The 27,484-nt window shown below is 43.6% G+C and overlaps 1 long non-coding RNA gene across 1 annotated transcript in view; it reads right to left on the reverse strand.

Moving 5' to 3' along the window:
- The window catches only part of LOC306931709, a 70,972-nt gene extending 55,613 nt beyond the window's left edge, over positions 1-15,359 (reverse strand). Inside the window, exons 1-2 of the long non-coding RNA XR_013791042.1 lie at positions 15,204-15,359; positions 12,484-12,632 (exon numbers count right to left, since the gene is read on the reverse strand). This is a non-coding gene — a long non-coding RNA (uncharacterized lncRNA). The remainder of the gene's footprint in view (positions 1-12,483; positions 12,633-15,203) is intronic.
- Positions 15,360-27,484: the final 12,125 nt, after the last annotated feature.

The raw sequence follows: 27,484 nt of genomic DNA on the forward strand, positions 1-27,484 counted from the left end.
CACCGACCTATAAACTAGTTCCGACCTGGTCGACCAAACACCTACAGTAGCTGACAATAACGACCTGGTCGAAACCTAGTCGCAACTGGTCGACCTGGTCGAGACCAGAAAACAACTGGTCGCGACCATTTAACAACTAGCTGTGACGACTATAATGGGTCGGCACCAGGTCGAAGAAAATAACGACCTGGTCGCGACCAATAAGAAACTAGTCAAGACCTGGCCGTTGGTCGCTACCGGATCTCGCCGTCTCTCCATTATGGTTAAAAGGATAAAACAAGATAAAAAGTCCATGGGGGGCTTGTTTCCATTGTATTCAATTCATCAGCATAGCATAAAAGATTAACACAATAATGCCGTAATGTCATCTATAAACACTATTCATACTGTATGTACAAATGTACGAAGGAGAAAAAGGAAAAATGGCGACAGTGAATGGCATCTCTTTTCGATGGGAATTTACATTTACCTCCCATTGTGGTCTCCTGATAGATGTTTTTTCAGGCTAATTTTGAAAGAAACACTTGAGGAATGATGAGGAAAGGACGAGGAATAATGCCTTAAATTTGACTGCCCACTTTCTGATTGGTTAGTCATTTGCAGGCAGAAAACGTTGGACCAATGACAAAGCTTCTAATTTAGGAAAATCTTTGAATGCAGACTGCAGCCCCTAGAGGTGTCACAGAGACTACATTTTTTTTGGGGGGGGGGGAGCATCAACCCATTAATGGCTGTCTGAATACTAAAAATCACACCCGTGTGAACTGAGTGGTGTAAGGTCTTATATAGCCTGTCTGACGTAATGAAATCATGTCTGACGTAATTAAATCACACCCGGGTGAACTGGGTGAACATAGCAACCATGCTCATTTTTTGAGCACAGACTAACAAAGCCAGTCGTAGGAGTGGTTTACACCACTCAAAAACAAACAAACAAAAAAAGCAATTCAATTATATTTTGATATATTATTACTTATAGATACTTTAAATGCAGTATTTGAATGTCGCTTTTCACAGTCACAGAGTCAGAAAATGAATGACAGAATTGACGCTGAAGTGAGGGCTGAGCACCAGTTGGATTCCCCAAAACGCCACAGATTGACTGGGAAAAAGTAATGGTGTAAGACAAGGTGACAACATACTCAGCTCGTCGATCTATCGAGTGGGAGTGACGGTGACATGGTGTGATAGACCAGGCCAATGAAATATTCCCATAGCCAACCCAGATGTGGGAGAAATGTTGTGCTTATAGTCCTTATAGTTCACCCACAAAATTACTAAGCCTTGAATTCGTGATTTGTCGCATCCCTGTGCCAATAATTTGATGACCGGCTCAGTAGGAGACTGACCAATGACCGGGTCGTCAAATCATTGGCTCAGGGATGCGACAAAAACAAGAAAATCAAGAAGTTCATGGTAAGTAATTTTGGGGGGTGAACTGCTCCTTCAAGGAGAGGGCAGTGCAACCGTGTGTACTCTGTAGCCTATGCAATGGGTGTGCAGGTTTGAAGGAAGGGGAGATATGCAACTAACATTATTCTTTAAAGAACAATCATGCGCACACCTGTTGGGGGAAGGCAGCCTCTTTGCCTTCTCAGGCAATCCTGTTACTATGTGTGTGCACCCAGGGGAATCCTGGTGGGTGGCAGATTCTACAGACTGGGACATAGTTCTCAAAAGAGCTGTTTCACTCTTTTATGACTAACTGTGAAAGGCCTAGGAAGATGGTCTTTTATGAGTAGTAGTATCAGCTATCAGGCCTGGAAATGTATAGTTTTGGGGGGAAAGGCAGTTGGTGTTGTCAGTGTCACGTTTTGGTGGGCACAAACAAACGTCAAATTCCCGGGCAGGTCAGCGCTAATCCTCTGGAGTCAGCCGTGTCAGCCCTGATTTTTTATTTTGAAACAAAATGGCAGGTCGGATAGGTTGATGTCCAGAACCGCCAATCCGACCGATACGCCCATATGCAAACCATACAAATCTGCCACAGATATTAGTCTGGCCATGCCAGGGCAATGTTAAAGGGCATAAGGTAGTAGTATACAATATGGCTTAAATGAATGGATGTGGTGCTGATTAGACCTTTTTCTGCTCAAAATTAGACAAACTTTCTATCTCTCTAACTTTCTAAATCTTTAGGAGCTTATAAAACATTCAAAACTAGTTAAGCTAATGATGATGCTGCTGCCGGTCGATTGTCCCCCTATAGAGCAACAAGCTTAGAGTATATATTGATAGAGACGGCACCGGACTTCTCCTCCCATCCACTTGCATTAAGTTGCTCAAAAGCGCATGAGGCGATTTCACTCCTCCGTCGCAACACTTCCCTCCTGGGGTCTGGGCAGGATTATGTTAATAAATACATTTGATGTAATTCACGACAGAATTTGCCCCTGTTCAACCCTTATTTTGTAGAGCCAAAACCCACGACCAGATGTTACAAATGTTACTACTACTGCACTGTGTGTGTTGTCGCATCCACTCCCGGTCCCGCGATCGGCGGCAAGAAAGCCTCATCGCGATTCGTGACCATCACAGCATCGGCTATGGGCTGTGGAATAAACCTTGTTTTGACCAAAAATGCCGCCTGGGACAAGGAACTAGGGATAAAGGCGATTGAACATAACAGATAGAGTGGTCATGCTCCAGTGTTTTTGACATCAGCTTGCAACCCAATGCCAATGTGAGTAGCATTACGACTTGATCGATCATAAATCATTCATCTATGATGAATTCCTGTTCTGTCCTTTGTCTATATAGAAGTGTCTATTTGTACGTCTCTAAATGTTTTTGAAGAATTGAACATTGTGGACCCTATTGGAAACAAGTGTAATGCTTAATTGGGTCGTCCACTCACAGTTAACAGCCTTTGTATTGAGTTTGTGCTTGAAATGTACTGTAATTCTGCAAACTGTTAATACATTTTTCAATCAATCAATCAAAACACTATAAAGACCAATTTCCGTAGATCTAGTGTGGTATTTATTAATTAACGCAGATCTACGGCAATGGCAGGAAGCATGTTAACAATCCTCCTTTCTTTATCTACCCTTCACCCTTCACTTACTCCAAGCCCAAAAAAGAAACAGGCATGCACAGACAGCCACATATTGTCCATTTTAAAGCTATCCAAAATGTCCACATGCATAATACGACAAATATTGATAGATCAGTCCCAATATATGTAACAGTGTAAGTGTTGGCATAAATCTCTGGCAAAGCTCTCCGTCTACCGAGCAATCTTCGTTCCTACTCTCATCAATGGTCATGAAGTGTGGGTCATGACCGAAAGAATAAGGTTGCGAATACAAGCGGCCGAAATGAGTTTTCTTCGACGGGTGGCTGGCATCTCCCTTAGAGATAGGGCGAGAAGTTCAGTCACACGAGAGAGACTCAGAGTAGAGTCGCTGCTTCTTCGCCTGGAAAGGAGCCAGCTTAGGTGGTTCGGGCATCTGGTCTCGGGCGTCTCCCTAGCCCTATAGGGAGGTCCTCGAGGCACGTCCCACTGGGACCCCGGGGCAGACCAAGGCGCAGTTGGAGGAAACCCATCGACTCACTGGCCTTGGAACGTCTCGGGATCCCCCAGGAGGAAGTCACCAGGAGGAAGTCACTAATGTTGCTCTGGAGAGGGACGTCTGGAACACTCTGGTGGAGCTGTTGCCCCCACGACCCGACTATGGATAAGCGGTTGAAGATGGATGGATGGATAAATCTTTGTTCAGTTTGTGTGGTAGAGATTATACTTTATCTGGGGAAAACGTTAGTTGCTGAGAATGAATGTTAAGGATTTGGTATCTGAGAAAGACTGAACCGGAGACTGGTCATATTCCAATTGTTCAGTATCAGTTCTGGGCTTATTATTGTAGGGAAATGGTATTTCATCATACCATAGTTATTTTCCTGCATTCAGACCTTCCCTCCTCTCATATTAAAATTATTATTTCACTGCTGTATTCACTCTGTATATTAGACATGGCACATTCAGAAATATTTCCAGCGCGAGCGGACACACACACACACACACACACACACACACACACACACACACACACACACACACACACACACACACACACACACACACACACACACACACACACACACACACACACACACACACACACACACACACACACACACACACACACACACACACATATCCATAGTGAGGCTGAAAAAAACAATTACAGTTTCTCATTAAGACACTCCTAATCCCTTTATGTGAAACACAGTTACACAAGTACACACAATGAGGAGAAAGGGAGAGAACGAGGGAGGGGGGCAGAGAAGAGAAGAAGAAGAGGGGGAAGAAGGGTTAGGGGGAAAAAAACCCAGCGCGGATGTGGGGAGAATAATTACATATATCATGGAGCCGTTCCTTTTATTTCGGATGTCACTTCTGATGTCACTGGCCGGCTTTGGCGCTAATTTGAATTCAGACCTTTATCAGTTGCCCGCAGCAGATTTTGAGTGACAGCGCCACCAAACGCCTCTCGCCAGCCGTCCTATTGATTTCTCTAAATCCCCAACAATAGCATTTGCATGCTTGTTTCTGTCATAATACAGATATGCCGTCTCGGAAATTAAAGAGCGGCAGGCAGACCAGAGGTAACTAATTGTGTGGCTGTGTAATGAGTGCAGTTTCAATTTGATATAACCCACAGCTTTTCCCTCGCAGCCCTGCGCTAAGTACTTTCAAGTCTTTGTGGGGAAATAATTGATTTTTTGTGCTTTGGGCACGGGGAAAACTATTATGATCTTTTTGAATAATGGCAGCGGAAGGAAAGGCGCGTTGAACGATTTCAATTGGTATTAGAGAAGGGGAAGGAACGAAACAGGGGCTCAGCAGACGACTGATAGCACAAGCGGAGTCGCGCTTTTGACTGACAGTCGACAAATGGCCCCTGGTTTGTTGATTACTCATTCTTTTAAGGTGGAAGTGGGGTGATGTGAGGTGTCATTACGGCTGTAAGTAAGGCCTTATTGACTCACTGTGACTGCACTGCTAGCTGAGGACATAGGACTAAGAGACGGGTGGATGGAGGAAAGGATGGTGAGAGGAGGGTGGTCTGGCAGGCAAGTGATGCCAGGGGCTCTGCTGGCAGTGCAAGACAAGGGGTGAATGTACACGGATACATGGGACAGAATTGGCATGTTGTCATACACTATAGCTTCAGGGAATAGCATGTGTGCATGCGTGCGTGTGCAGAATCACAACTGTTTGTGTGTCAATGTGTAGCTGTCTAATCATAAAAAAAATGCCATTTTGTTCTCTTTTACCCTCTTGTACGGCCTTAAAGCTCTGCGTTTGTGTGTGCATGTGCGCACCGACGTGCATATGCGTGTGTGAGTATGCTCCATGCCAACCAGCCTGATTTGGGGGAAATGTGATTATTCTGGATATCAGTAAGCCTCGCAGTCTCTCTCGCTCTCATTCTCTCTTAAGACCAAAAACTATTTTTTTTGCTCTCTCTCTCTCTCTCTCTCTCTCTCTCTCCTCTCTCTCCTCTCTCTCTCTGTCTCTCTCTCTCTCCCTCTCTCTCTCCCCCCATCCCGTTCCGTCTTTTCTCTCCCCAGGCTTTGTTTCCTTTGTAACAAAAGCGGGGTCTCTTAGTTAATGCGCCATGTTCGAATTTCACACTCTTAATTGTACGTGAAGATAAACAGGTTTTTTTCCTATTGTAGCAGGGAGGTGGGGGTAGGAAGCGTACTGGCTGTGCTCTCTCCTGTCATGGCTTTACACGGCGGAGGCTAACAACCGTGCCATGTCCTCTTGTTCTCTAAAGACCCACTAGTTCCCCATTAAATCGCCGGTTACTGTTTTTCAAATAGTGTCACCCAATACCCCAGACTTCTGACTGACAGCTGTGGCACAAAAGAAAAGAGAAGACAGAGTCGGGAAACTAAAAACTGTCACCGGGTAATCTCCCTGAGCAGGAGAACTCCACAAGAAGTCAATACGTTGGAAAGCTTGTGCACAGCACTCCTAGACATTGTCACAGTCACTGCAGCAACGTTGCTGCCATGCAAAGTAGAGCGCACTGGGAAAATGCTCAGAGTTAATTTAACTCTGAGAATGTAAAAAATGGGCCAATCCATTTTGCACCCCATGTCAAATTAACACAGAGGATTTTACTGTGTGCACTGAGTGTGTTATTGTTGCAGCCGGTCACTGTAGCTTGTTGTGTTACACAGGAGTGTGTTTGACACTATACTTTGAGTGCTGTGCTCGTGAATAAAGATTCAACAGTACAGTAGGCTATGTTTGAGTACAATGAGGTGAGATTATGGATCATGCAAGAAGTTTTTTTGGGTTGTTTATCTCAGTGAATACACTGGGTAATTTGACACACTTACACACAATTGCTGTGATGAATTAATTAGTCCATAACAGGATCAGCATCAACCAATAAAAGTAAGAATAAAAGCAAAACAATTACCCTACCCCCATACATGCACACAATAAATTCACATAATTTCCATTAAATACTATAATATAATACATTTCCCTTTTTCCCCAATTAAATGCATGCTGCATGTTTAAATGGTCAAAATACAGACATTAATTTTAAGGATTGTTTAAAAAAAATAGCAATAGAAATGTGTAATTCAAATTGTGTAGCTCTTTTTCGATAGAAATATGGGAAATTCAAGTTGGTATCGCTATTTAAATAGAAATGTTGCGTCATTCAAATTGTGTATCCATTTTTCATTTGGGTTCTAGTAATAGTTATTGAACAATGAAACATTGCTTTTTTGTTTCCTTCTATATAAATTCACCTGTCATGTTCGACATTATTCAAGATCAAACTAATTTGAAGACAAATGTTAAATTATAACAATAACATTTTGGCTTCTTTATATCGGGAACAGCTTCAATACATACTTCAATAATTCAACGCTTAATCACTTGAACCATAGCATCCATATTCTGGGGGAAACATTAGCCAAACATTGCAGATCTACAACAAGCACATAACGGCGAAGACATTTGGTGTACGGAAAAAAGCGGACCAAGTACAGAGCCAACTCAGGTCCCGTTTGCCAAGTCTAAAGGGTTTACGTGGTTAATGTATACTCCATTGTATACGACAAAGTCTGAATCAGGCTTAGTGAGCAGACATCAGCGGCAATGTGAGAGCAAAGAAAGAAGAGGAGCAGAGAAAGAGAGCATTTCCCGAGGCGTGGTTGTGCAGCTCTCACCGCACACTGCCGTGCATCGCCCTGCCATATCTCTTGTCAGTGCAGCCCAGATGTGATGGCTTAATATGGTTCTAGCTCTGACTGAGCAGGTGTGTGTGTGTGCGTGTGCGTGCGTGCGTGCGTGCGTGCGTGCGTGCGTGCGTGCGTGCGTGCGTGCGTGCGTGCGTGCGTGCGCGCGCGCGTGCGTGCGCGCGCGTGTGTGTGCGTGCGTGTGTGCGTGAAGCAAGCATGTGCATGTACACCCGTAACGTTCATATTGTGTGTCAGTCACATTGTTTTGTTGTGACCTTCTGTCAAGAGTGAACAGGCGTATCAACCAGCACAACAAACCTACGGCAAAGGAACGAGAGAGAGATGAACACAGACACTGAAGGACAGAAAGAACCAAAGAAAGAAAAGGAACCGATTCCACCTATTCGAGGCTAACCTGATTTTATTTTTTATTTTATTTTTTAAAACAGCACTGAAATGAACTCTTAATTGTACAGAATTGCCATAAAAGCAAAGCATGGTGACTTTTTATATTTATGTTCAATATTCAGTTAAAATAACACCTTTGTAAAACAGTATTTAAGATTATTGTGTTTATAGTCTAGCTATATCCTTGATTAAACTCAGACTGGATAATAGGAAGATAGTGTACACATTAGTTAAATAGAACACCCAGCCTTACTTACAGTCTTATTAAATCATTCCATTCAACAATACCCAAATCACATTTTTTTTGTGCACACGTAGGTGCGCGTTTGTTTGACTTCCTCTGATTGATGTCTTTGTGAAAAGTGCTACAGGGAGTATAAAAACATTGTTGAACATGCCACCTGCTTTACACCCGTAGCTCATAGCACAAATAGGTGCCACCAGCCAGAGTGACACAGTGGACGCTGTAGGAAAATGTATTTGTTCTTGTCTGATACGCCGTTCAGGTGCACCGATCCGGCTGAAAGGAGGCCACAATTATCATAATGATCAGCTCTGTTCACTAACATAGTGATTCGATTTTTTTCTCCTCCTCATTTTGTGATACTATTAACATTAATGACATTGGACAAATAATTGAAGTACCATAGTGTGTGCAAATGATGTGCTAATAATTGAGTGTGCGTGCGTGCGTGCGTGCGTGCGTGCGTGCCATTGAGAGCATATGCATGCAATAGGTTTGTGTGCACCCGCGCTTGCCGGGTTGGGTGCACTATGATTTTTGACAAACCTTGTTTGGCTGACCCAATTCGGGGAACAGCACAATAAGTTGTTTGGGATCGAGATTACATTTCCCATTCGGTTTTCAAATCATATGAATACTTCTATTTTCATAGAAATACTATAATTCATCGGTATGAAACGGGGCTGATTGCTTGGCAAAAGGCCTACATGCATACGCTATATCATCGATTATATTATATCAGAGTGTCTCTGTTCTCGCACATTGCAGCGCGCTCACATGCAATACATACTCCCCGAGTGTATGATATGGTGAGCCACTTCAGAGTGTATACACACTGCTCACAGCACTTGGCCTCTCTCTCTCTCTCACTCTCTCTCTCTCTCTCTCTTACTCCCTCCTCCTCGTGCCATACACCGCCAATTCCATTTCTCTCCCTGTCCCCTTCACTCCATCTCTCCCTCTCCCTCCCCCCCACCCCCCCCCCCCCCCTCTCTCTCTCTCCTCTCTCTCTCCTCTCTCTCTCTCTCTCTCTCTCTCTCTCTCAGGGAAGCAGGCGGTGGTTAATTTAGTTGGTCATAACTAATAGCGGCTAATCTGCGGGCAGGAGTCTGCCGAGGATATTGGACAGTGTCGGGGGTTAATCGCAGCCTGCCCGGCTAGTCAAGGAAGACGAGGGGAGGAGGTGGAGGGTGTTGGAGGGAGAGGCAGAGGCGGAGGGCTTAATTCCACCGAAGGCAAATGGCATGCCGTTTTTTTTTTTTTATCTGGGCCCCCGATAACGGAGCGCTAATACACCGAGGAGAATGGAGGCTCAAGGGCCGGGTTCCCCTTATCAGCAAACTTTACAACAGGAGCCTGGGACTAACGCCGCAACCCCCACGCCGTGCACAATAAGCACCTCATTTCACCTCTCAAGCAGAACTATCACCACACCACCAATCTACCCACCCACCCGCACACCTCACGCCTATCCCTGCACACACACCATATCCTTCCACTTCACTTTACCCACTCTCCCCTTTCCATCAGCCCATGCGCACACACAACACACAGACACATGCGTATATGTTTACATGGACGCACTCTCTCTGCACCCCCCCCCCCCCCCCCCCCAGCCCCAGAGCAGGCAGCCACCAGGAATGAGGGAGTATTATGAGCGTCGGCTAATTGGAAGATCACTCTAATGCATTTGGAGATAAAATAGTTTGGCTGCAGGCCTAGAGGCAGGATCAGAACAACATTGGGAGGAAGCTATCTAGCCCTGTCACACACTCACAGATTTCCATACTAACGCAGCAAGAGCAATTACCCCAAACACTGAGCGCAGTTGGCGCTACAACACACTCCCTGCCAGTACCGCGGCCTCAGGAAATTAGAGAGGTGTGTGTGCATGCGTGTGTGTGTGTGTGTAAGCTGGGCAAGAGGAGGAAATTGGCTTAGTGTTTGATTGTGTATTTGTTTTCTGTGAGGGGATGGGGGGGTTGGATTCAAGACTATAGCGCTGTGTGTGTGTGTGTGTGTGTGTGTGTGTGTGTGTGTGTGTGTGTGTGTGTGTGTGTGTGTGTTCGACACTGGGAGAGACATGCACCAAAACAAAGATTATTAAGACACTAGGCTATTCAACATGCCTAATAGGGAAACAGGCATCTGCTTGCCTTACATACTGTGTCTGTGTTGTTTTCACATGGAAACACTGTTATCACCATCAGTGGTTGGTGTGTGTGTGTGTGTGTGTGTGTGCGTGCGTGCGTGCGTGCGTGCGTGCGTGCGTGCGTGCGTGCGTGCGTGCAGCGTACTCCAGCTTTACTTTGGTACAATGTATTATTACACAGTCAAATTTGCTAATCCCTAAATCTGTGTAAAAATATACCCCTTAAAATGTTGTGGTTTATTTTTCATTTTTAACATCCTAAACCCTGATCTACACATACCAAGGATGCATTTCAACAAAAACTATTCCAAATAAAGTGTAGTCCGTTTTCTCTGAAGTCAGTACACAATCGTCAGTGTTAATTAATCCAAAGTGCATATGGACACATTGAGACCCTTAATCGATTGCTAGGGAATTCATAGAAACGGAACTGACTGGAAAATAGCATGTGTTCATTTATCCTATTCTAACTCAAGAGTGTAGAAATGAAACCAAATGTACCAAAAAGGGTCCATTTGTTCACAGATTAACACTGAGGGTTTTACTGTTTATCCTTTCCCTACTATGGCACCTGTAGGCCTCAGACACAATCCTGGGCTACGGGGTAAGCTCTCAGAGTGAGCACACCAGGGCCAGAGCTGGAGATAATATGGACTGTGCTGGCATGCCCCTGCGGGCAAACATTCTATGCCTCCCCTGGCGTTCGTCAACTAACGGGATAACAGGTCACGGCTGTGGAGAGAAGGTGCTTACGGTCACCACGATTTCATACCTCTGCAGAGACAAGACCATTTAGGCACACACACACACACACACACACACACACACACACACACACACACACACACACACACACACACACACACACACACACACACACACACACACACACACACACACACACACACACACACACACACACACACACACAGACCTCTGTAGATCTTCGCTGTAGGGAGGGACAGACAACAGCCCTCAGCGTCTTCAACTATTGTTGCCCATGATTGGCCGTTAAATCCAATTTATCGCTGTTATGGAAATGCATCTCGACCCCTGGCGCATAAGCCATGGTTTACCCCTCCTAACCTCCCCTTCATTCCTCCTTTCAGACCGACAGAATAACATCATTATGACACTGCACGACACCTCCGTATCTGTTCAACAATGGCGGAAAGGTCGGAAAAAACACCAGAGAAGTTGTCGCCACTACGAAAATGCCACTATGTAACGTTATAAAATATAAGACATGATGAATTTTATAGGTTGCACACGAAATAAAATGAACGTCAAATGGGTGACACAGAGACATGGGGTCAGGGATTCGTAAGGGCCATGGGCTGACATGGGCCTATAAAGACGTCAGGGTTTGTACATTTTTTATTTTATATTTAGTTTTCTTTATTCTATTTTTGCCATTTCTGCTTTATTTTTTGCGACCACAGGTCGCATTTACTATGAAATCGTGCATTTCCCTTCAGTAAGCCAATCAGTAACCCTAAGGTCATGCCTCGTGACATCCTTGATGTCATCAATATTGGCCAGCAACTCATACATCTGACTTCAAACCTCAAACCCTTAGATCTCCATATATGGAGCTACCTGTTCTGACATTCCATATGTTGATACTTCCCTATCCATCCTTCCTCTTCGATGTCTCCATTTTGACTGATACCTGTCCATTTAAACTCTATAGACGGGCCTGCCCCAAAGTTATTGGTGTAGCTGCGCTTAACAGCCGGCGAAAACTAGAGTTCTCAACAGGCCCGAAAATTAAGGCCCAGCCCTAACTGAGCCCTCATCAAACCCTGTACACTCAATAAACTGCCCCACTGCCACCCTTAGATCTCCATATGTCTAACAATATACATTTTGTTAGTCCAACTCAAAATACATGAATACTATTAAATCGCATTACCCACGTCCCACACTGTACATTTTGGTGTTCATTATATTCAAACGGGTAAGGACTAGTCATAATAATTAGCTTTGGGGGGGGGGGGGACTTCTGCATACACACAATGGAGAGACACAAGCAATGAAAACAGCATCATGCTACTGATATGAGACGAGGCTGCGTGGTATGGTGTTTTCATGTGCCCCCTCAGCCCCCTGTGCAGTTTGCTAATTGCTCTCAGGATGATATGCAATGACGTCACTATAGGGCAACTCCCCTTGCGGTCCTCGTTTCATTGGCCTGGTCCACACATGAGTGTGGTGACAGGCAAGGAGCAGCACATGCGTGTGTTTCTGTGTGCATGTAGATTGTAGAAAGTGGCTCATGAGGAGTGGCCGTTCGGGAACTCCGGTTAGATCCCTGGCTCCTCCTGGCTTTCGTGTTGAAATGTCCTTGAGCAAAACCATGAAACCCTAACTGCTCCCGATGAGCAGGTCAGTGTGTCGCACGGTTGCCTACACTGTCTGTGTTTGAATGTCTGAATTAAACGCACAAAGTAAAACCATTTACCATATATTCTTCATCATCCTCTCTGACTCTCCCCAGTCCCTCATACACGCACGTGCGCACGCCAGAGCCATCAGCCATGGGTCTTTTGGTTGTCTTCCATTGGGTCCAGGTGTGGGTGAGAAGCTGAGATATCTCAGATAGCCGCTTGCCTGCAGACGGGGGATTTCAAAGTGTTAAGACGCCCTGTTACACTTCTAACACGCCGCGTGTCTGTGTCACACAAGCACTCACACGCGCACTAATGCAGACACAAGCACACGCACGCGCACACAAGCACACACACACACACACACACACACACACACACACACACACACACACACACACACACACACACACACACACACACACACACACACACACACACACACACACACACACAGGTTGAGGGACACATGATGCGGACATCACAGATCAATAGCGACTAGGATGGTGACACTGAGCTGCTCAATGTGCGGCCAAGAACCTGGCTGCCTATCTCTGTCCTCTCCTTGCCTCTCTCCATGCCCTTCCCTTCCTCACTTCCCTTGCCTTAGCTCCCCTTTCTTTTTCTCTCCTCCCCTCTCCTGTTCTGTCCTGCTCTTGTCACCTATCTCCTCTCCTTCCTCTCCATGCCTCCATGATCTCCTCTTCAAACCGTCCACACCGCAGCCCCCCCCCCCCCCCCAACACACACCCACACACCCACACACACACACACACACACACACACACACACACACACACACACACACACACACACACACCGTCATCTCTTCCTCCTCTGCTCGCCAGCCCTGCCCCTCCCCTTCCCTCTCCCATTGTCCCCATCGTGAAAACAATTGGCAGATGTAACATTTAATTACGGCGGTATCTCCTCCGGCGCTGTCGAGGCAGAGCGAACCGAACGCCACTCACAGCAAAAAAGGGAGTTCGTTGCATTTACAATTCACCGAGAAGTGATTTATTCGCCTGAACAAGGTGGGAGGGAGGAAGAGGTAATTTCTCGATACTCGCTACATAAAGGTCAAATGCTTTTTAATGACTGTGTTTTCTGATAATGCGGAATTGAGTAGGCTACTGCAGCAATACAGCAGTGGCGGGGATAGTGGTGGGTGGTGGTGGTGTGGTGTGGGCTATAGTGGAGCTCTGCAATAATAAACTTGCAGATTGATATCGCAAGGTTTAATGGAGTCTTGTGGCTGAGGACTTAATTTGCGGCCCTTGCCTCGCCGCCACTGTCACCGTGTGTGATTTCTCTATTCCAGCCGGGCCGCGCCGCTGTTGTTTGCCATCGACTCTAGACAATTTTAAGAGAGCAAATAAAGAGCAGCCCATTAGACGTCGCCATTCACACAGTCGTCGGGGGTTATTGAATGGTGATTAAAACAAGAGAGAGAGACGATATGACTGCGTGAGCAGACTACGAAAAAAGCCCCAGCAGCAACACTGTTATTATACCTGAAGAGAGGGGAGATAGAATGTGATGGAACAGGCTGGGGTGAGTCTGGGTATACTTAAAGGAGATGCCAGTCATACCCTAGAGTTGCTCCAGACTAGAGCAGTGGTTCTCATTTTCCTGTCAAACACCCCCAAATTAATATTCATTCAGATCGTCCATTTTACAAGATTGTATGCCAGTGAATCCCCCCCCCCCCCCCCCCCCCCAAGTGGGGGGAGCTTTTGAAATGTTTTTAAATGGGGAAATTGGATTTATTTGGTCGGTGATCCACAAATGGGTCCTGAACCACTGTTTGGGAAACTCCAGAGAACCTGCATGTAGTATAGTATAGTAGAATAATAAGACTCATTTATATTCCGTGGCCCTCCATTGTAAGGTCAAATAGACTATATATCTTAATGGTCTAGTGCCTGAAGCAGCAGTCTCACTCCATCGTCTTTCTCCTTGTTCAACTGCACGGTTTCCAGGTCTACAATTTATGTGGCCCACACTCTCGTCTATCACACACAATAAACGCATTCATTTAAATTTAAAAACAAACTCAATTAAGGGACAAACTGGCGGTATGCCTATAGGCTACCACTGCTTTCTGTTCTGCATTCATGTGAATGCCCCCCCACACACACACACAATACAAGCCTGGAGAAAAGGTTACTTGCATAAATGATCTATTCTGTGAAATACAAACAGGAAAAGAAACAAACAGAAAAATAATAGGACTAGTGTACATGCATGTTTCTTGTTTATATTAGTCCCCAGCCCCACCCCAATAACTAACAGTTGTTGCTTTGAAAGTTGTCTTCTAAAAAAAGACATATTATATTATTATAATCACAGAATAGAATAAATGTATAAAATAAAATAAATTAAAACGTTTTTGGTGTGTGTGTGTGTGTGTGTGTGTGTGTGTGTGTGTGTGTGTGTGTGTGTGTGTGTCTGTCAATTTCTCCCAATAATTTCCAAAAGGGTAAAATTACAGTAGGCCTATATGAAAATGGTGCATAGCATAGCAGCTAGCCTACTAACCACCATGTAGGGCTAATTTGAATCATTTAAGTCCAACGTTGTAATTAGTCTTTGTCTAAATGTGGCTTTGTTTTAAAGGTACAAAGATATTATTGGTATATTATTGCGTAACGTCACCCCATCACGCCCGAGTCCTCTTTTAAAAAATTACATAATTCGCCTTATTAATGACTGTGAATTATACTCGACAAATTAGCGAGATGTAGAGAGAGATGTTAAGTTGGGGTGTGCGGAGAGACACGGGGCCTCGTACCTTTCCCAGCCTCCATCGTCAGTAATTAAATCCACAAGCTTCTTAACGAGGCAGCCATGAAATAAGAGTTGAAGGGTTAATGCGACTATCATTTCTCCCGCAAAACGACTCGATGAGGCACAGGCATATTAGCATAAATGTATGCACAAAAACAGAGGGGAGTTTTCCCCTCCCGTTCGCATCGACCACGCTGTTGTTGCTATCCGCAGGTTAGCCTAATTAGAAACAGCTTTGCTCTCTCCTCCAATAAAGCGCCTTGCTCTGGCTGGCCTCGAGAGCCGAACGCCGTCGCCCTATATTTCAAATGACAAGGCGAAATACATTTGCATGCAAATCACATTCCAATGCTTAGGTGTACATTTTTCAGGATAATGCACAACTAAAATGAAAATTATTTTTTTTATTTTTATTTGTAAACAGTAGAACTAGGCTAAATATTTGGGCCGCCCGGAGGCAATAATGTTGTCTATTTCAGTGTGTCTCTCTTCCTCTCTCTGCTCTTCTGCCAGTTGGACTGAAGCTGAAAAGGAAGGGAGCTTTGTAGGCTACAGTTGTACGGTTGCACCTCCCTGCTCTGTCGTATGTAGGTCTATCTCGGTGACTCATTCTCGGGTATAATTATGACATTGTTCATGGGTTTCCCCGCTACTCTGTTAAAGTAGCATATATGCAATGGTCTGCACGGCGTTTATAGCCCAAAACAAAACCGACCAAATTATAGCCTGGCCAAATTATGCCATTGAAGAACAATGAGGGGCCCAGGGAGCCTGTTCAATCATTAGGTAGGAGGATAGGCCATTAGGCCTACCGTGGAAAGAAGTGCCGTCAGTGTCACTCACAGCAACGCGACTATTTAATTCTCACATTATTTATATTTATTATTATTATTATTATTATTAAGGCCTACTATAGCCAGGCTACTATTTGACATTGAGTTGTTGGAATTTGACAATTTCTCATTTGAGGCTCTGCATATATATCCTTCTGTATATAAGCTACAAAACTGAATAGCCTACGTACATATGAATTTATTAGACATATATTGTCTAATATTGTAATGGGTGAAACACCTGTTTAAACAAGGATAAGCTACAGCTCATGTAATTGGGGCTAGTTATTTTTTAACTCTGAAGCTCGCTCAAAGGAAGCAGTTTTTTTTTGTATCATTATTATTATTTCTCCAGCCCTGCAGCAGTAAAAGTGACACGAGGGAGCACGCGGAACGGTCTCGGCTATTTGATAATTTTGTTAACTTTTCACCTCCGTTCAATATACTGTCATGATGAGGATGAAGGCTGTGCCATTATCAGTGGCAGTCCGTGACTCATTGTAATGGTTCCCTTCAATCACAGCCATGCAGCCTGCATGGGGTACGGCTGGATTTAATAGCGGCTGAATCTACGTCTCATCTGCAGACGGATGGAGAAGAGAAGAGACGCATCTCCCATAGCAGCCAGCGATCCACATGCCCGGTCAACCGGAATCTAACGAGCACTTCAGCGCGCCCCGTGCGTGCGTGCGTGCGTGCGTGTGTGTGTGTGTGTGCGTGTGTGAGCAGTTGCCCTATACTTATGGGCGCGAATCCCCCGTGCGCGCGGCACCGTGCGTAAAAGGTCCTCTATTGTCTTTGTGACGGATGTTTGACATCTTGAAACCTACACATTTTTTAGTCCATCATATTATATTCGAGTGACAGACACGCCCGCTGGCCGCTGCATATATAGGTGGTGTGGCACCTACAGATTGGCTAGTTGCATAATCCGTTGACACAATGACTTTCTCATTATAGTGTCCCTAATCCTTCGCTTTAGAAGAGGTCAAATCTCCCAGCGGCCAGGCCGCCAATTATTGATACCATATTCCAATGGCGATGGCTTTCATTTGTATTTCATTCATAGCGGAATGACCTGAAAATGTGACAAAGAGCTGACATTGTTGAAAACCGACGATGTGGGGAAATTCTCTCCCTCCCAATAATTAAAACACTGTTAAAATATCAATGTCCGCGGCCGGGAGAAACGAGCACATCTCTCCTTTAAAATGGGCCAAGGCCATGAAAAGATATCTAGGCTATAAGACCGGTGAAGAAATGCAGAAGAAATTGAGTCTGTTCATTTGCTAATGTGATTTGGGGGTATTGGTGCTTTCTAATTTCAGTAGAGTTGAATATATCCTGGCTTCAATATTCGACCTGCATTCATAACTTTCCTAGCCTGCACCTCTGTCAAATTTACATTAATGTCGCCAAAAATATCCGAGAATTATTCACACTCACTTTGAAGACTGAATGAAAACGTTATTTGTGTAGGCAACTGTTTCAGATATTTGATTTACCGCGGTATATATATACTGTGGCTATATCTATTCAATATAGCTTATATAACAGACACGCGCGCACAAAAACACTGCACGTGCGCAACTTATTGCGCTGCATGGTTTCATTACCTTTGTTTGTTGTGGCGAGCTGTAAACAGTGGGAGCTGATCTGGTATCTGTAGCTTGCAGCCATGCCGGGGCCAGACACAAACACATTCCCTTTAATGAGCCTATATATATATTGCCTAGTGCACACACTCTCCCACTCCACACCATTAATATTGTATTGTTCATATCATGAACTCCTAGGTTACACCGAGCATGCATTTTTCATTGCGATAATCCTTAATTATTTTTATGCACCCTTAATCTTTCATATAGTTTCAGTGTTTTGTTTAAATATTTAATAGCCTGATGATGTGGCTTGTCTTTCAGACGAGAGATGGAGAGTTGGAGGAAGATGAGCAGGAGTGGGTGGGTGGGTAGAGAGAGAGAGAGAGAGAGATTTATGAGAAAATGGGTTTTAACGCGCCTCGCCCTATACTAAGCGTCCTCCTCGGCAGTGTATGGTTGGGTGAATAGGCCTTCAATTGAGACGCCGTTTTAATTCACATAGGAGTGACCTAATCCAAAATAATCCCCTCTCTCTCTCTCCCTCTCTCTTAATCGGCTGCTATTCTGGGGCAGCAATTTATTACTTCATATTGAAGGTCCTGGCAAAAAAAAACTACAGCAGGCTATGACAAGAATAATTTGTTACAAAATAAGAATACATTATTACAAATTATACAAAGAAAAATAACAGAGCCAACATAGTAGCATAATAACATACAATACCAACAATAATGATGATGAATAGATGAATTGTATACTGTAACAATATTTTAGAATGCCAACTTTATATAGCAAACTTCTTTAAAATGTCTTCAATTTGTTAATTTAACTCTGGAAGTGTAACATTTACAGATATGTTTTTTATACTCTGTTAAATTAATAACAAAAATAAATAAAAATCAAATAAATACTGTTTGCATTTAGGATCTGTAGATCTCAGAATAATGTAGAATAATGTAGTTATCATAACAACGTATTCTATAGCCTTAATTTGCATGATGACCGAAACCTTAACCTTAACCTTAACCAAAATAACTTGCCCTAACCAAAACGTTGCAATAGAAAATTTGCCATTATGTAACACAATAATAATAAATGTATATAAGTCAAGTGCCTGCATGTCCTTTCATAAGTTATTAAAGCATATGGAAAGTTGGGCTTGTCATAGTTTATCATATGGCCATATTATATCATATTAGAATGGTGTATGTTGTATAGGCTTATTATTATTATCATCATTATTCATTATTATTTATTTATTTATAATGTTGTATAGTGGCTATGGGTAGCCTACTATAGGCTATAGCTAGGTAGGCCTTCATTTCTAAGATATTCAGACGCAAGCCACGTACATTACATCACATCTCAGGATCGACTATAATGAAAACATATTGTTGTCATAGTTTGGCCAGCAGAAATGGGTTCATTCTGTTCCCTGTCGCTTGTGAACCAGAACCAAAGCAAAGGTTTGATTACACACAATCACACAACACATCATCCCTTTGCTCATGCTGAAAATGAATATGGGCCTGTCATTTGACAACATACAAAAGCATTGCCAATATTTGCAGACCTATATGCTCAGAGAAAATATTCTTGGTGCTATGTCTGTGAAAGCACAACATTACGTTTCCCCCTCTCTACAAATCCTCCCTCCATACAGTACACAGCATCTATAATTCATTGAATATATTTTCAAATATGTTGGGGGCATATTTGAAGGCTATAGGCCTAATATATTTTGATTAAGGAACATTTTAATATTAATTGAAAGAACAATTCACACCAATTCTACTATACAGTACTTCATTGTCAATCAAATTATGAATATATTGTCCTTAACTCACAATATGAAGTCTAGAACAATGTTTGTTCAAGACTCCCTATATGGACCACCTTTCCCTAGGCCTGAGGTTAAGGGGTCCATCAGGAGAGTCCCCAATAAAATGAGGGAAAATATTATTTTGCTGTGTAGGCCCATTTGTTTTATTTAAGTCAAATACACCCAAGACTGACTATTCTGAGACTGCAGAGGTTTTTATTTTGCGTCCTCAGTTACAGTAGATATTTACAGTATGCAAGGAGAAGCTCATAGTTTAGCATGTCACAATGACAATCCTAGGCTCGCTGTGCAAGGCTATTGACACTGTTGAGGAGAGTAAACTATTCCTAGCTGTGTGGCAGATGGGCTTCAGATTCATTGCTGGTTCAAAGATCTATACTTGGAACTGTTTATCTCCACACCTACTGTAGCACAGAGGAAGTAATTCAAACATCACGCTCAGGGAGCCATTAATCCCATCTAGTGATATGATAGGAAGCGAGCTGGGATAAATCTCCACCAACAGCATGGGTGATAATGTTACTTTAATAATACCTATAGTTTAGTCAGTTTGTGTGTGTGTGTGTGTGTGTGTGTGTGTGTGTGTGTGTGTGTGTGTGTGTGTGTGTGTGTGTGTGTGTGTGTGTGTGTGTGTGTGTTGTAATCTGTAATCTGTAGCTTTAACTCTAGCTTCAAGTAATCTGGTTACAGATCTAGCACATGATTGATATGAAGATTAAGATGAAACAAATAACATATTATAGTAGTACACAAGTATGTGTATATAGGCCTGTACTAGTGTCTATTGATAATAGAAAATAAGTGTAAAGGCAGAAAACAAAGGATAAAATATCACATACTGTATCTGAACAAAAGATATGTCAAAACAAACTTTTCAAAAGATGTAAAAATGTATTAGATTTTTGTTTTATAACCACAGATAGAGATAGCACATTCCTGTCAGCTTTAAGTTTGAAGTGTTTTTTTATATTAGATAATTAGAGACTTAATCGTGAGACTAGTTCATGCTAATCTCGCAAACGTTGCAAATCTCAAATCCGCAACGTCCCTACATGTTTGGGAAAACATCAATATGACATCATCAACATGAGGTCATAGATCCAGGCCCAATCAGCACACAGCTGTTAACACATTTACTGCGTTATAAATCAACATCTAACTCCCGTTTCCTGCCGGTGTTTACACTAACCTTTGAAGAATCACGGTGCCGCAATTGTAACTCCATTTCATGAAAATCCACCTGAAAATAGTTCCATCGTTTGTGTTTGAGTCAGGGAATATATATATGAACCTTTATTGAGAAAAGGATATCCCCTTGAGATGTATCATCTCGTTTTCGAGGGGGTCCAGCAACATACAACAAATACAGAGCAATACATGTAGACAAAAACGTTACAACAAATACATCCATGCATACATTACAAAACAAAACAGAAAGCTCTCCCAAGCTGGCCGCTCCCACCCCACCTAATCACAAATGCACAACCGCGGTGATGCAAAAAATAAACAAGAAACAGATCAAGCAGGAAGCGGCCGACACGCAATGCATTGAGCCTCGGTTTCCCAGAAGCCTTAAGAATCGAACGTCAGTGTTTTGGGGTTTTTTCGGTCACGTGATCCAAACGTGTGACGTGTCACAGATGACCGACGGAAACCCCGTATGTCTTAAAAGTTATCAAAAAACAGTGTATTGAACATAAAAAACAAAAGGCGGGTTTAGCGTGATCCACAGTCAAACTGTTAATGAATGGACATGAGAAGAAGACATGCCATGGCAGGTGCTGGGAAGGAATACCATGAATAGCAATAAGCAAAGAACCTGCACACTTTACTGCAGCAGCACTTGTTTACTGCACGTTTTGATCTAGCTTTTTTGTGGCTCTTTAACAGGTTGAGCTTCAATATAGTTAAAATGTGTTGGAGCAGTAAAGTGAATCATTGGCAATAAAAAATCCTCAACGTCAAATAACCAGTAGCCAGTATTTAGGCTACTTTTTGAAAACCCTAGTAAATCAAATACTACTAACATACACAACCACTTTACACCATGACATCTCCATTTTGGGAGAGTTATTATAGGAGAAAAACTTTCCAAACAAAAAGACAAGTGCACAACACTGTGGGCTTATAGATTGAGTACTTTCACTTAAACTTAATGCTATTAAAAGCAGTCAGAAAAGGCACAATGTCAACCAGAAAATGACTTGTTCATCCAGTGGTGGAGTCTGGAGGAAAGTGAACATATTCAAATGAAGTGAAATGTAAGATAATTGTAATGTATACGAGTGCACTTCTCAAATCACTAATCCTATTTGCCACTCCTTCCTTCCTGCCTTATATCCCTCCATCAATTCCTGCAGTCTGCTTCTCCCCACTCCACTCCACTCCACACCTGTCTTATTGTTCAAGGAAGAGACCCTCATGCCTTCTTCCTAGTTCACTTGTGCTCCAGTTTCACAGCACTTACTCTATGCTGACCTGAAAACCACCCAGGCTCTCAGCTTATCGGCAATTAGGCCGTGTGTGTGTGTGTGTGTGTGTGTGTGTGTGTGTGTGTTATTGAAATATCCTGTTTAGGGGGGGGGGGGGGGGGTGGCAATCACTGTAAACATATAGCTTCCATTGAAAAAGTAACAATATTCTGCGAAAAACCACTTGAACCTTAGCGAAAATGGCAAATGTAGTTTGGCTATTTTCGACTAAGAGGTTTGGAGGACCTATGCCCATTATATACTGTGGCAGAACTTCCACAGAAATAGTTCCATAGTAATAGTTTTTGATTGGACAGACTTGAGCCGACGCACAGCACTCCATGTCCATTCGGGTGCTATCATCGTTTTAAGCCGAAAAGCATATAGTTCTACAAGCACCAGCCAGCGAAAGCAGCCTGGGTCTGCTCTGTGGAGCGCAGTGTCTGGCCACTGTGGACCAGATTATATGGTAGCACCATATATATTAAAAGAAAATAGATGCCTCATTGGCCGCTGCAGTTCGTTGGAGCGATGTGTGTGCAAAATGGGGCGGAAGTGCGCAGGAAGAGTGCTGAAGGCACGCTGCGTTGCTGCCCAAGTGACGTCACTCATGTGACTACTCCATGTCTCTCGTTGCCACTCAAGTGACAACTGGCCAATCACATCTCACATCTCATAACATTGTTGCCGTTATTATGCTGTTCAGTGTAATGAAATGTGCAACTTCTAACTTCACGACACCCTGCCTGCCAAATCGAAACCTCTGACCGGCCCTCCAGAACATCGAAACTTGGGAAGCTATTAGTCCACATTTTTCCCAAATTTTGAAGAAACAATTTTTCCTAGTGAAACGCCCACAAATTTGAAGAAACATCCACAACTTTGAAGAAACGCCCTTTTTCCACAAAGAAATGCTCCATTCATCTAAATAGGACTGATTACCTCAGTAACAAAGCAACAAGGTCAGTCCTTAGATTTGAAATGCTCATTGAATAAAGTTGTATACTGTGTGCCATGCAGAAATAACTTGGGCTATAGTTATAGAGTTCAGAGTAATTATGAAAATGTATTATTATTAGTCTCACTGAGGGACATTTCTCACAATATAGTCAATAACCTCAATAGTCTGTCTTTATAAGAATTATAATCAAATTATAATTAACATAACATACAGACAATTTCTCGCAAAATGCAATTCCCTCGGGCATGTCATTATAGGGAAACATTTTCTAAATATTTTTAGCATTAAAACAAATTCAGAATTTCAGAACAAAAAACAAATCTACTGCACTTGGTTCTGTGGCTATGAAGCATCGTGACAATTATCCCTCAACTTATTTGCCATTTTATACTATTTTGAAAAACCTATTCAAATAGTTCAAATAGCCAATCTACAAGCTCACAACGTGTCAATGTAGATCGGCTGGTTGAACTATTTTAAACGTTTTTTTCGAAATAGTAAAATATGGCAAATATCTTTAGGGATAAGGGGTTTAGCGGTGACGAAAATGGAGCCCCATGGTGTCCTAAACAGTCCGTGGTTGGGATATCAGGGGAGGAACCATCCAGGGGCCCACCATCTCAAAGTAGCCTTCTACTGGGTCCCTGCCATGGACTTGAAGGTGTGTGTGTGTGTGTGTGTGTGTGTGTGTGTGTGTGTGTGTGTGTGTGTGTGTGTGTGTGTCCTTCTCCAAGCGGAAGCCGGGGCCACGGTCCCAGGGAAAGAATGGCAAATAAAATGCACCCTGAACATGCGATAATGGGAGGAGCAGAGAAGGGTGATGAGGATAGGAAGGAATAAAAGGGGAGAGCAGACGAGAAGAGCATCTTCAGTGTTAATTAGGTACCGAATGTAGGCCTTTCCTTGGAGAATGCAATGACCAAGTCTTTCTCTCACACATACGCAAACGCTGTGCTGTGTGTGTGTGTGTGTGTGTGTGTGTGTGTGTGTGTGTGTGTGTGTGTGTGTGTGTGTGTGTGTGTGTGTGTGTGTTAGGTAATTGGAGAGTTGTACTTCTAGCAAGCTGCTGATTTGATAGGAAGTGCTAACAGGACCTTTATGTGCCATGTTTCCCTTTTCCAGGGAGCAGAGAGAGAGAGAGGGGGGAGGGGGGCTGGCGGGGGTCTATAGTGGGAACAGACCAAGCCATACCTGAGTAGGCCAGCCATGGTAGTAATGAACCTCTTCACATGGCTGTTCACCCAAAAGGAAAAGAGGTGGTTAAAGAAAGAAGGAATGAGAGAGAGGAGGGGCGCAGCCTAATTTCGCATCCAGACAATAGCAGGTGGGACAAAAGGTCAAGTTGGAGGAGAGGAGGTGGGGGGGCTTAGCGGGGAGGGGTTGTTGCTTTATTAGCAGTATTCCGCTGCCCCATTTACACTGTCTCTCTTCTCGGCAATGGAGCACTTATCACAAGTGTACCCATCCAAGCTAGCCCATAGAAACCAGCCAACGCTATCCGTCAATGTTTACCATTAATGATCCGTCATTTGCAGATCCACCATATGTGGCAGATTAATGGGGAACGCTAGGCCCTCTCTGGGCCCACATACGGCTACCCGCACAATGTGGCCAAACATAGCCGTATTCCCAGAAACCGAGAATGAAAACAAGTCACAGAGAATGAAAACAAAATATAGAGAGGCAAGAGATGTGACACCATACGCCACTGGGTCATATTCAGACTAGCAGTTGTCAGATATACACAAGAGAAAGAATTAGGCTATATAACTTGTAGATATTAGTGTATGTTTGGATAAATAACTCCCAGAACTGGTATGTTTCATGGAAGTATTTTGCATGGTGTTAGTATAGAGTTGCAAGTGTCTTACCCTGTGTTTAATTTTGTTTCCGACATCTTCAGATTAACTTGTCATAGCTTCTAATCTTCTTCAAGGTCGTTTAAGTAATAGTCAGTCTTAATGTCACCATTTGTAGCTTTGTGCAGTCTATGAAATAATGCAAACGTCCCACCCCACGAACACACGCACACACACACACACACACACACACACACACACACACACACACACACACACACACACACACACACACACACACACACACACACACACACACACACACACACACACACACACACACACACACACACACACACACACACACAGCGATAACGAGGCAGACAAGGCATCATTTAGACCCCAACATCATCTTCCGCCCCCAAACACACACATTGGTGATCTTTGTCAACTGTTAGGGACTGAATGGTGACCCTCTGCCAATGAAGAGGAACAGGAAGAGTGCACTGAATAGGAGAGAGAGACACTCAGGTGGTCCTGACTCTCTCCTCCCTCGCTCCATCTCTTTCTCTGTATTGGACAAACACCTCTAAACTGTGGCCGTCTGTCTTGTGTGGCTCTCTTAACCCCTCGGGCCATGTCTGTCCATTCAACGGACTCCTAAGTAAGTGACTGAACGAGTATAGAAAGGAGGAAAGAGGGAGGGGAGGGGCGGACAAATAACCCCCACCCACTGCTTTTTGTTGTGTGCTTCCTCTGAAGCGACACAAGGGGAACACAACACAACACAAAAGAGAAAGTTCCTTTTCCTGAGCCCCTTCCTCTCCGCTTGTCAACCCAGGATCCCCCCCACCACCACCACCACGTATGCATGGACACACACACACACACACACACACACACACACACACACACACACACACACACACACACACACACACACACACACACACACACACACACACACACACACACACACACACACACACACGAGCCCTGTTCCAAACTACAACTTCTGTAACCCTTATAGAATATATAAAGCCCCCTGCTCCTTGCCCTGTGCCTGCGGAGCCTCTATTGGCTGTGTGTGTGTGTGTGTGTGTGTGTGTGTGTGTGTGTGTGTGTGTGTGTGTGTGTGTGTGCGTGTGCGTGTGTGCGTGTGTGTGTGTGACCTCTAGAAGTTAGTATTGAGTAAAACAGATAAGATATAGAGGAAACAACTGCAGCAGACATACAGTGAGACCAACCCCTGAAGTTATCTCAATCTGGTCTCTATCTAAGAGAGAGAGACAGACAGGGGTAGTGGAGACTGAGAGCCAGAGGGATGTAAAGAGTAGGAGAGGCCAAGCTCCCAAGAAGTTATTTCTCATTTCCGTTGTGCTTTTGTGTCCCGATGGCCACCCTAGAAGGGGCTCTGAAGACTATTGTTGCTGCTGCTAGACTGGACAGGGAGGCGGGAGGAGAAGGGGAGATAGAATAGGAGTGGAGGGGAGGGGAGGCCCAGAGAAATGAGGTGGACAGAATGTGTTGTGTTCGTGCAGGGATAACTAGTGAAGTGCACTCAGTAGAGTGCAGTCCGGCAAAGAGGCTGCTTTTCCATAAAATGTTGTGGCGCCAGGCATACAGCTACATCCTTAAACGTTCAATTTAACAGTTTTACGATAGAAAACTATGTCATCATGGTTCAAAATACAATGTTGTATCGTTCCTATTTATTCATATTTAAAAACAATTTAAAATAGTGAAAATAGCTCATCTACAAGCTCACAACGCATGGCTTGTAGATCTGCTATTTTCACTACTTTTGTGCGAGACTCTTGTATGATGAAGTAGGACATTTACTCATAAACTCTAAACTCTAAATTCCAGAAACTGCAATAGGCCATGTATGGCCCTGCAGGTCGTCGGAATTTGCTGGCCCCAAATCTAAACCAATGTCATCCCACAAGGACCCTGTAGACATAAAAATGGAAATGGGTGTGGACTAAAATAAAGGATACAACCACATTGCCCCAGCACAAAGTTTCACAGTGTTGCCAAATGTTCATCTAATGTTGGCCTATAGACGCCTTAACAGACGACGTAACACTGCAACAGCATGCGCGCGCATACCGACAGCACAAGAACCCTGCCTCTCATAAGCAATGCAATGCAATGCAATGCAATGGAAAAGTTCTAACTGCACTCACGTGTAAAAAGTGCATCATCAAACTTTCAGATGCTGTTTTTCTCCCAGTGTATGAAATATATAATCCTTGGTTTCTGTTGTGTTTGAACAATAATAGCAATTCAAAGCAGTTGTCCTCAAAACCACACCACCTTGTATATCAGCTGTACTCTGCGTGCAATACTGTTGCGCAATGAAGTATAAATGTCTCCTAGGGTGCACCTCACTAGCCAACACACAAGAGGAGGTTGAATGAACTGAAACAGCTCTCCCCAAAACAACAGGTTTGGAGATCTGTTGGGAATTGATTACATGAAACAGTCACCCGTGCGCCCGTTGCATTGAAAAAACAATACAATGTTGGAGTTGTGTCAAAAGTTTAAACTAACCTTGAAAAAAGGATCCATACAGTGCCATCGATTTAGGACCCTGCTGCAAGCATGGCATCAGCAATGAGCAGACATATTGAAATTATTTGACTAACATTAGGGTAAATGTATTTGTGGTTTTGTTGGCAGACTGCTCCAAAACTAAAAAAAAAGCTTGTGCGGGTGCTCCAAAACTATGGAATGCACTTTCATCACAGTCAGAACTGCAGCCTCACTCCCAA

Source organism: Electrona antarctica, assembly GCF_951216825.1.
Source record: "Electrona antarctica genome assembly, chromosome: 10".
NCBI lineage: Eukaryota > Metazoa > Chordata > Actinopteri > Myctophiformes > Myctophidae > Electrona > Electrona antarctica.